Source organism: Grammomys surdaster, unplaced genomic scaffold (assembly GCF_004785775.1).
Source record: "Grammomys surdaster isolate TR1022 unplaced genomic scaffold, NIH_TR_1.0 126546, whole genome shotgun sequence".
NCBI lineage: Eukaryota > Metazoa > Chordata > Mammalia > Rodentia > Muridae > Grammomys > Grammomys surdaster.
This window is the reverse complement of record NW_021621338.1, coordinates 2,577,331-2,587,528: the sequence shown is the minus strand read 5'-3', so window position 1 is coordinate 2,587,528 and position 10,198 is coordinate 2,577,331.

The window sequence follows — 10,198 nt, the reverse complement described above, 5'->3', positions numbered from 1 at the left end:
AGAGAGAGAGAGAGAGAGAGAGAGAGAGAGAGAGAGAGAGAGAGAGAGAGAGAGAGAGAGAGAGAGATCAGGGAGAGAACGGAGAGCTACTCTGTTTGTTCTCATGAAGGACATCTGGATTTCTCAGTGAGATCCTAACTTGGGTCTCTTCCCCATTTTCCAGCTGGACTCAATTGTGCAGTGCCTGGCCAGAGGTGCCAGTGAGTCAGCCACAGATTGGAGCTTAGTCCCTCTGCCCCTGTGCTCTGCTTTCTGCCAGACCACACAACCTCCCTCCCCACCCTGCCAAGCTGGCTTAGCTCCTCATCCAGGTAACACACTTCAAAGGCATCAGGGTAAGCTGGACCGGTCTAGGCCAGCCTCGGGGCAAGAATTGATTCCAAAAAGCTCTGGCCCAAACACTCCTCATCAATTTTCCTGAATGTCTTTCCCCACTTGCCTCACTTCCCTCACACTGTGAATAACCCCTGGAAGTCAGAAGTGGAAAACCTAATTTTTCATGAGACCCATCAAGCCTCTCTTCAGCGCCACTGCTCTGAGTGGCTTTATTATTACTGTGAGGTTGACCAGATGTCAGCCAACGTCAACGCACAGCCTACAGAGACGATTTGTACCTTCTTCCCTGGAGTTAGTCATATTCTCTAGGACAGCCGGAAGATCAGGTAAGAGGTGTAAGTGACCAGAGAAATGGGACACCATTCAAAACATCATGAGAAGCTCACAAATGACTCTGGTGGCCAATAGGCAAGCTATTTGCATGTCTCTTAGGAGATGCTACTTTGTGTCCACTCTTCCATAGAAAACTGTCATATCCTGCAGCCAGGTACCACACTCACTTGTCCTGGGTAACACAAAGTAGAGCAAAGTGCCTGGTGCCAATGGGAACACAGGAGGAGTTCTTATTTTAGCTTGTCTGCTGGTGGCCTCCTTGGGCTTTTATGTAACTACAGAACTAGAGAATCATGAAGAACAACTCAATGTTGCTTTACTATCCATGTTTTTCCCTCATCGCTGTCTGCGTTTCTGCTTTGTTGTAGTCTGTTTTGTAATTGAGACCATCTCTCTTCCAGGCCAGCCCTATTATTTTACTGATGGCCAACCTGGGGATGAAAATGAAGTTGCCCTATTGAGCACTGTGAAAGACAGAACTCTAAGATAAACCCTGATGACTCAAGCTCTCAAACAATCCCTTCCCCATGAGTGCTGGTGGGACCCATAGGCTGCTTCTAACCCATATCATTGCAAGAGACATAAGACACAGCTTCTGAGCTCATGCTACCTTATATGGCAAAGGCGGTAGGATTCACAAACAAAATGTGAATCTCTAAGCAGAAGACTTTTGAGTTACTCAAAAGGGTTGATGGGTCCTCAGGAAGTTTTTTGTGACAAACAAAAGTCAGCAGAAAGATGAAGAAACATAATTAAAAGGAACCCAGATATGACTCAAAAACAAAAAGACAAGTAACCCAGTTTTAAAAGGATAACGGATCTAAGCAGACGTCTTTCCAAAGAATGGCCAATAAATACTTAAAAAGATTCTTAGCACACAAGTATAAATCAGAACCACAGTAAGATACCATGCCACACCCAATAAGAGGATGATAATGAAAGATAAGATAATGTGTTGGCAAACATGGAAAATTGGAGTCCTAGTATATATTGCTTCAGGAAATACACAGAGGTGCTGCTGCTGGCAGCAAACAAGTCAGTACCAGTATGATGACTCCTCAGAGAGTTAAACATGGAATTAGTTACCATATGAACCAGTAATAGGAATGTCACTCAAGAGAAATAAAAGTGCATATCCACACAGGACTCTGTATATAAATGTTTGTGGCAGCATGGGTTTCTCATGGGTTGTTTTTCACTGTTTAATTATTTGTATTTATGTGTATGAGTGTTTTTTCAGCATGTATGTATATGTACCGTGTGCATTCCTGTTACCAGTGGAGGTCAGAGGAGAGCACCAGTCTCCTGGAACTGGAAATGGTTGTAAGCCACTATGTGGATACTGAACTGAACCCAGGTCTTCTGAAAGAACAGGATGTTCTCTGAACTGCTGAGCCATCTCTTCAGCCCATAGCAGCACAGTAATTGAAAGCCAAAAGGCAAAAACAGAAATCGTCCGCATTTCTCCCAGCTGCTTAGTGAATAAACAAAATTTGGTATTTCCGATACAATGGGAAATCATTCCACCATAGGATGAGATGGGATCTCATTAAGTTGCCCAGGCTGAACTTGAATTCACTCTGGTGAACCCAAGCATGCCTTGAAGTTGAAGAATGTGTGTGTGTGTGTGTGTGTGTGTGTTCGTAATATTCCTATTTGAGAGAGTACACTTGTGTCCACAGTTATACATATATGTGCATATACATATGGAAGACAGAAAATAATTTTATATACTATTCTTCAGTGTCTTCCATCTTTTTAAGCTAGATTCTCTCATTAGTTTGTAACTAACCCCAAGTAGACTAGAATAAATAATCATGGATGAACTTCCAGGGATCTGCCTACCCACACTTTCCATTTTGCCATCACTGGGATTACAGACATGTGCCACAAGACCCAATGGTTTAGGTCCCTATACTTATAAAACAAGTGCTTTAGCAAGTGAACTCTCTTCCTGGCCCTTATAGTATATATTTTTTAATATAAGTAAGTAAAGTTTATTCAATGGAAATTATGTATTTTAGATTCATAAATCAATAATGTAGTTTTTGTTACCAGTTTCAAATTTCTTAAAGTTGAGATGTTTTAACCAAAAAGGACTTTATTCAAAGTTTAAGGCTCAGGGAAAAGCCTACCTTCCTTTCTCAGCCTTTTCATCCTTGGATGGATGGATGGATGGATGGATGGATGGATGGATTCTATAGTTAGTTGGATAGTTAGTGCTTAGTGGTCAATTATTTTACTTATCTGTTCCAAGTCTACATGAGCATAAATTTCTAGTGATCTATGTTTACATTGTGGATAATACACATTCAGCAACAAACTGGTAGCCAACTTTTCTGGCCACATGGTGTCTCATCTGTATGTGATATATACACAAACAGACAGATGATAGACAGACAGACAGACAGACAGACAGACAGATAGATGATGGAGTCCATAACAACTCAGGCTAATCATGATAGACATCTGCATTCAGTTTGTGGGTTTTGTTTACAATGACTTTCTCAATTGGACAAAGAGTCCATATCTCAGCTTGGCAGTAAATAACCTAAAAGGAGCTCCCAGAGAAACAGGTCCAAGATGGTTCAAAAGCTATTCTCTGCCTAATTAAGTTGAATATGTTCACAGTCCCATCAGTAGGCCAGGAATTGGAGCCAAAGATCTGTAGATAGGCTTCCTGGAGTTCTGGGAAGCTCAGGGGTCTGAGAAACTATGAGCCTAAATTTGGATCTTTCGTTCATTGTGTTGTTAAAGACAGAGATGTTGCTGACTGTGGACCAAAAAAGAAATCACTGACTGTGTGCATCCTACCCATCTTGAATAATCAGATTAGTGATCAAGCAAATAGACCATTGTTTCTCAAACTAACATGGTCTTTCTTTCCCACCCCATCACCCAACTTCTCCCAGATCCTCCCCACCTCCCTGCTCACCCAAATCCATACTTTTCTTGCTCTCATTTGAAGACAGTCATCTCAATAATAATAATAACAAAAACAACAACAAATAAGAACAGGACAAACTTTTAAAATGGGGAAAAACAACCAAAGAAAAGGAAAACACATATAGATGCAGATACACACATATTCACACACACAGAAATCCCACAGAAAACATAAAATTGGAAACCATAATATATATGCAAAAGGCCTATAAGGTTAAGAAAAAAATTGCCCAGATAAAGCTGTATGAGACAATAAACCTCCAAAAATAGCACTGAGTTTATTTTATTTTATGCTGGCCATCTACTGCTGAGCATGGGGCCTGCCCTTAAGCAAGGTTTCTATACTCAGTGAAATTCCAGTGGAGAAAAGCAAGTTTTCCTTTACAAGTGATTATCAATTGAAGATAAGTTCTGGGTTAAGGATATGAGCTTTTGTTCACTTCCGATCTCAATGAACAGCAGAGGTTTTTAAACTTTTTTTACTGGTGGCTTCTTTTTACCTGAGTATATAGGTATATAAAATAAGTATACAAATCAAATATCTACTGATAATAAACCATGAAAAAATTATTTTAAGCCGGGCAGTGGTGGCACACGCCTATAATCCCAGCACTTGGGAGGCAGAGGCAGGCAGATTTCTGAGTTCAAGGCCAGCCTGGTCTACAGAATGAGTTCCAGGACAGCCAGGGCTACACAGAGAAACAAAAAAAAAAAAGAAAGAAAGAAAGAAAAATTATTTTAAAACAATTATTTGATATGTACATAGTTTATCATTTATGAAAGACAAAGCAGGCTGGTGAAATGGCTCAGCAGGTAAAGGCGTTTGCTGCCAAGGCTGATGAGCTAAATTCCATCCTTTGTACCCATATAGTAAAGACAACCAATTTCTACAAGTTGTCTTCTGACTCCCACATGCATTCTGTGAATAATACACACACAAAATAAAATGTAATAAAAGACAAAAGAAGGGGCTGGAGAGATGGCTCAGTGGTTAAGAGCACTGGCTGCTCTTCCAGAGGACCCGGGTTCAATTCCTAGCACCCACATGGCAGCTCACAACTGCCTGTATATAACTACCATTCCAGGGGGTCTGACACCCTTGCAAAGACATACATGTAGCCAAGTCACCAATGTACATAAAATAATTTTAAAAAAAGGAAACTCTACATAGGAATGAGAGAGATGTTTGTTCCTTTTTACATAGAGAATTAAATCTTAGCACTTGATACTGAAGGACACTGGGCATCAGTAATACTTTTTAGAGTTGGTCAATATTTTTACTTTACAATTGTAAATACTGAGAACACCACTCCATAAAAATACATGGTGAAAAGTATGTTTACAGCCATTTCTGAAACTGTTGGGAATTCTGTCCTAATCCCAATCCAAAACTCACTTAACAATTCTTTAAAAGCAAGGCAAGCCAAAAACCCAGTCATTTTTAAAACAAAACATTCTAACACAACACAATCCGAATATACACTCATTTGATGAGGAGGAAACATAGTAGGAAAATATTAAAAATCTTTGTTCTCCATAATTAAACCATTATGCTTCTGTAAGAGAAGAAAACTGTGTGTACAATAAAATCAGCTTAGCTTGTAATGCACAGAAGCCTCAGATCCGAGGCGATGTGTTTCATGCAGTGTACACTGGTGTGTGTGCTAATATGGTATGTTCAGAAGAACTGTGGTAAAGTCCCACGATGCAATTCATGGTGAGTATCACCAGATGCATGTTCATTCATTACGCATTTGATTCTACGTTTATTTTTAATCATTGCACTTCTGGAAATCTTTTACTATCGCCACATTTTCCACTGGCCCCACATTCAGTTCCACGACACCATGTGGGGGGCGGGGGATGGGATGTGACTCACGTTGAAGAAACGGAGTCCTGCATAAGGATATTCGTTTCTGTTTCATTTTGTTAGTGATCTTGAAGACTGAAAGCAACTTAGATCAGCTTGGAGGATTACCTTCTAATCTCGCTGTAGACAAACATTTTCCTCTAATAACACATGGAAGCCACGCCTCACTCCCCATCACACTGTCAGTATCCTGAGATAGCGGGAGAAATGGCCCACGTGACCGTGGCGTGACAGAGTCAGGTTGTAAGAATGCGGGTTCTGCTTCTTTCACAACTTAAGGAATTTCCAGTAGGAATTTTGACTATACCCAAATTTCACATGCAAACTGGCTTTAAAACTAATCACTGTGAAACCAGGTAATGCGAGTGTACACCTTTGATCACAGCATTCAGGAGCCAGAGGCTGGCAGATCTCTGAATTCAAGGGCAGCAGAAACTGGTCTACAGAGCAAGTTTCAGGACAGCCAGGGCTACACAAAGAAACCCTGTCAGGAAAAACGAATCAACAGCAATAAAAACAACAACAACAAAAAACAACCACTGTTTAAGGCAGGACTCCAGTGTTGGTTAAGGAGTAATAGAAAGATCAAATTATCAATCAGGAATCAACTATTGTGTACTCAAAAACTTTACACTGTAACAATTAGATTGCAATCACAAATATTGATACATATTTTCCAGTAAGACCTCAGCCTAATATCAACTAACATATTAATTAATATTGTCACTTGTTTTGTAGGGTTGGGAGCTTTGGTTGACTTTATTTGCATTTTTGATGGATTTGACAGTGCTTTGAATTTAAGACTATCGTGTATTACAAGTTAAGTTCATTGACTTTACTGTACATATACAGTCTTCTCTTACAGAAGCAAAATGATTTCACTATGAAAAAATCAAACCAATATTTTCCTACCATCTTTCCTCAGCATCAAATGAGGAAATAATACAATCTTCAGATTGTATTGTTCTAGAATGTTTGATTTTTTTTTAAACGGCTGAGTTGTTGACTTGAGTTTTCTTTAAAAGTTGTTAAGTGAATTTTGGTTGGCGATTAAGACTTTAGCATATTTGCGAAAATTTAGAGTGTATACGAGTTTAAGGCTGACAATAAGAGTCGGAATTGATTTTATTTAAAGACTTATTTTTTATTTTCATTACAATGGATAGGGGTGCATATGTTTGTGATGTCTGAAGAGGCCAGAAGAGGTCGCTGGATCCCCTGGAGCTGGAGTCAACCAGCTATGAGCGCTGAGAATCCAACTTAGACCCTTTTAAGGGCGGCTCATGCTGGCTACTGCTGAGAGATTTTCCCAGTCCCCAGAATTTATGTTTAAGACTCCAAAATCTGTTATCTTGTACCCATTTTCTAATAACTAAAAGGAAGGCAGCCTGAGAAAGCCTGCCTTCTCCCAGTTCACACAAATTTGCCCTGTGTACTGATCTTCCCGCACTCTCCGACCTGAACTACGATGAAACCTAGCCTCCACCAGGCTCTGTGATTTTATTTAGCCTTTTCAAAGTTCACTCTCATTAAACCTGTTTCAAGCAGTTAACTCTAACTCTCTCTCTCTATCTCCCTCCCTCCCTCCCTCCCTCCCTCCCTCCCTCCCTCTCTCTCTCTCTCTCTCTCTCTCTCTCTCCTCTTACTCCATTTCCATATCCACTTCTGTCTCCCCCCCTAGAGCCGGACCTCCCCTCCCTATCTTCGAAGTCACAACGGATCACTTTTCTTGCCTTTTCCAAAGTTTAACAGGGCTTCTGAGCTGCCCCTTGTAGAAACATGCCAGATCCCGTGGTCTGAGAAGACAGGAGGGCTCCAGGCCCAAACTGTATTTATGGAGCTCTGCTCTGCCCTTCTCTGCCTGGATCGGCTCCAGCACCTCCTAAACATTAATCCGTAAAACCATGGATGCATATACTGCTCACATAGGGACACAAATCACTCTGAGTCACAGCTGGCTTCTGCTCTTTTATAAAACAGATCGCCCCGGGGTCAATTTCAACTCCAGTTAAGGCTGCAGCGAGCCTCGCTTATAAAACTTGAAATTTTAAGCAGCACATGGTTTGACCCTAGAAATCATCCTCCTTTCTATAAGAAATGTCATATAAAACCTACGAATACGCTGTACAAAGGAACACGGAGCTATCTGAGGAGAGAGTCTGCCTCTGCCAGAAGACGAAGGGAGAGGGTGGAGCCCGTGAGCTGTTCCCTGCAACACCGTGTTATTCTTGAGAAAGTCCCGAGCCACGATGGCAAGAGGTTCTGAACAGACAGCTATGTGTCTGGACTGTGTGAAATAGACGAATTAACATTTTAAAACGCGTAAAGGGCGACAGTGTCATGCTCTTTAATGAAGACCGCATCCTAATTACTCATGGGAGAAGTTTTAGGGCTTGTGTTGATGAACGAAAAGTCACCGTATTCCAAGCTGGAGGAACTTTGTCTCCAGGGTAAACCTTGAGAAACTGCTAGAAGGACATTTAGTAATGGGCTTGTCTGGTGCTAACACCAGGAAGAGTGGGCAGGCTTGACAGCATAAAAGTGAGCCCACAGGGTGTGGGTACACAAATGTGCCCCTCTGAACCTATGCTTCTCCTGAGCACCTAACCTCATTGTTAAAACTCTTTCCTTTGCCTCTCCTCTGCTTCTTCTTCCGCCTGCACGAAAGGAGGTGATTTCAGTGATGTATCTGTTCTGCCACCTAGCCTTCAACGATGACACTACACCGAAGCAGCCTTGAGCTGCTCCTCTGTCCTGCTCAACTTTACGGTGGAAGGAACTTGAAGATTGAGTACTTGTTTTTAAAAGTGCCGTAGTTTAGGATCCAGATTGGAGGCTGGCATTAGTATACCTGGCATGTCCTGGTCTCTCTATGTGCATGTATCTGAGGGGGTGGGGTGAGGGGGATGTCAATGACCAGATCTTGAAAATGGAAACAATAATATAAGCAAACCTCTCTTAGACAGTGGTTAGACTTGCTTCTCCAACCCCGCTACTAGGCATCATCCTTGCCCTAGAAATCATTCGAAAACCTTCAAGAAACAGCAAGCTTATGGAGATCTGGTAAGCTTCCTGAACTGAAAAACTGCCCTCTGCCCTTTGAACATTGCCCAGATAAACAGCACAAATCTTTCATTCGCTTGAAGTTCTTGAAGCTTGGTCCTGATCATCACTTAATTCTTGTCAAAGCAAAGGAAAGCGTGATCCCAGGGAAGATGGACCATGGTAGATAATACTTAACTTAAAACATCACTAAGAAGATTGTGTCCGAAGGCTTGTCAGACCTCAGCTCTCCACCACACACAGGTACATTTACGGCATCGAAGCTAAGCCAGCCGTAAAGGAGGTCTCTGGGAGTGGGACCAGATTGCAATGTGTTAGTCATCTCAATGAAACTCTGTTCATATTAACTCCCCCATCCTCCCATCTTCTAAAGAGCCCATAGTTTTTCAAATAGAGGGCAGAGAGAATGGAATCCTGGGAAGCCCTTATGCCCTAACACCCAGCACACTTGTCACTGAACGTCACATATAGACTACTGAGCATAAAACTCACCTCTCCAGTCACCGATCTTTGGATAAAAATCCCTACAGATGATCCCAAGATTCGGAAGAGCCTTCACTTTCTTATGTGCTCTCAAGAACCCACCCTGTGTTCCTGAACAGCAGTCCCTGTCTCTGAGTTCCTTCTGCCCTTTTGGAAGTGGAGATCATCATGGTGGCTTAAAATAGACAGTCTTTCACTGATCTCTCCCCATGACCCCACCATCACCTTCAAGGATCAATTCCCCACACTCTCTCACCTGTCTTCTCTCTGCCCACCTCTATTCTCTACCAACCAACTCCTCCTCTGTTACTGGTCCTTGCACACTGTGTTTTCCAGCCTCAAGACGTCAGCTAGAAAAAATAACTACTAATTGAGGCCATATTTTGAGAGTATTGGTGAACTTTTGAAGAACCTAACGACTTACATTTCCTCAGAAGAACCACCCTAGTTTTCCCCCTTTCAAATGCTAAACCAGGATGAGCTGAACCCATCCCCATACCACACCCCTTCCTACCATTCTTTCCTCCTGAATTGGACTAAAATGAGAGCATAACACTGGATCTCTCTTCCAAAACATCACAACCCAGTTTTCAACATTAATTTGCTCCCTGCTTTCCCAGGCCCTTTTTTTTTTTTTTTTTTTTTTTGGTACATTGGTGCACACAGCTCTTCCCTCTGCTAGCCACCAGCCACCAACACAATAAAACTGCTCTGGCAATGGGTGTAAAAGCATAACTTTAAACTTTGGGCTTGCTTTTAAATGTGCCTATTGGCAAACAGAGAACTGAGAGTCTGGATCAGGATCTGGGAGTGTGAACAACACCCGGTGAGATGGAAGCCAGCAAGGGAAATATTTCTCAATATTGCAGTCCTCCAGCAAGAACTCTTATCATAGATAAGGGTGCAGTCTAGTGGCAAAATCCATGAAATGCAGCCCCTTTTCTAAAAGAACAGAGCACTTAGCAAAGAGAGAAGAGACTTGGAGAAAGGACAAGAGTCCTGCCCCAAGAACTCCCCAGAGACCAGCATGTCTTGGTCATGTCTTTTTTAATCTGTGGTGGGCAGTCTACAGACCACCTATCATGTCAAATTAATTTTCAAAACAAACAAAAAGAGCTAAAGCCATCATGTTCCTTCTTTCAAAAATTAGGTTTTCTTTCATTTTCC